Source organism: Otolemur garnettii, unplaced genomic scaffold (assembly GCF_000181295.1).
Source record: "Otolemur garnettii isolate 467f Iridium unplaced genomic scaffold, OtoGar3 scaffold00272, whole genome shotgun sequence".
Taxonomy (NCBI): Eukaryota; Metazoa; Chordata; class Mammalia; order Primates; family Galagidae; genus Otolemur; species Otolemur garnettii.
In genome coordinates this window covers 11,689-13,636 of record NW_003852667.1, presented here as the reverse complement: position 1 = coordinate 13,636, position 1,948 = coordinate 11,689, and positions in this window count along the sequence as shown.

Genomic DNA, 1,948 nt, shown 5'->3' with positions numbered 1-1,948 from the left:
CAAACAGCATGGTACTGGCACAAAAATAGAGATATAGATCTGTGGAATAGGATAGAGAATCTAGAGGTGAACTCAGCCACATATCGTCATTTCATCTTTGATAATCCTAGCCCAGGATGAAGGAGAGAAATGGAGTGGGAAGGGAGGAGGGGAGGTTTGATAGAGGGAGAGTAAAAGGCAGGACCACACCTATGGAGCATATTGCAAGGGTACAAGTCAAATCTGTCAAATGTAGAACATAAATGTCTTAACACAATAATCAAATAAATGAGGCAAAAGCTATGTTGATTGGATTGATGTAGCCACATCAGATTGTATAAAAAAAACCCAACACATTGTACATCACATATGCATAAATGTATTCATGATTTATGTGTATTTGACTTAATATAAAAACATGCAATGGGAAAAAGGATCTGTATTTAACAAATGGTGCTGGGAGAACTGGTTATCCACATACAGAAGACTAAAACTGGACTTGCACCTCTCATGATTGACAAAAATCAATTCTCATTGGATAAAAGATTTAAATTTAAGACACAAAACAAAAATTCTAGAAGACAGTGTGGGGAAAAACACTTGCAGATATTAGCATGGGAAAAATCTTTATGAGGAAAACCCCCTAGCAATTGGAACAACACTAAAAATATATAACTGGGACTTGATCAAACTAAAAAGTTTTTGGACAGCTAAGAGTAGCACAAACAGAGCAAATAGACAGCCCTCAGAATGGAAGAAGATTTTTTCATGTTATGAATCTGACAAAGGCCTGATAATTGGAATCTGCAGAGATCTCAAATTAATTGATAAGAAAAGTTCAAACAACCTTTTCTATAGTGGGCAAGAGATTTTAACAGAAACTACATTGAGGATGGAAGATGGATGGCCAATAAATATGAAAAAATACTCATCTTTAATCATCAGAGAAATGCAAATCAAAACCACGCTAAGATATCACCTAACCACAGAAAAATTAGCCCACATCACAAAGTCTCAAAACACCAGATGCTGGCATGGATGTGTACAGTAGAGAACACTTCTACACTGCTATTGAGGTTGAGAACTAATACAGCCCTTTTGGAAAGAAGTATGGAGATTCCTCAAAGATCTAAAGGTAGACTTTCCATTTGACCCTGAAATCCAATTGCTAGGTATCCAGTCAGAAGAAAAAATCATTTTACCACAAAGACATTTGCACTAGAATGTTGACTATGTCTCAATTCATAATTTCCAAGTCATGGAAGCAACCTAAGTGTCCATCAACCCATGAATGGATCAACAAACTCTGATATACCATGGCATATTATGCAGCCATTAAAAAGATGCAGACTTTACATCTTTTACATTTACCTGGATGGAGTTGAAGTATATTCTTCTTAGTAAAGTATCACAAGAATGGAAAAACAAATATCCAATGTACTTCATACTAGTATGAAATTAATATATAAACGATTACATGTTTCTAAGAGGAATAAAACACTATTATAGTCCAGTTTGTGGGTAGAAAGAAGTAGAAGGGAGAATGAGGGAAAACGTATGGCAGAAGAAGGGAGGGCAAGAGGTGGGATATCACCTAATGTGCACATTGTGAGGGTGTATAACATGCCCCTTGGGTGAAGGGCTCTTTTACAAATGGAACTTTGCCCTGGAGGTGAGAACAATGTAACCTAAACATTGTACCCTCATATAAATTTGAATAAAGTTAAAAATAAAACCTAGGAAAATTGCTAAGATAAATTAGATAATAAAAACATTAATGGGAAACATTAAGAGGAAAAAATAAGCACTCAAATCAATTAAAAATTATTTCAGATTAATAGGAGAGTACAAATAATTATTTTACATTTGCATTCCTGAAATAAAGTTCAAGGCTAGGCTGGGTGGCTGATGCCTGTAATACTAGCATTTTGGGGAGGCTGATATGGGTAGGTCCCTTGGGCTCAAAAGT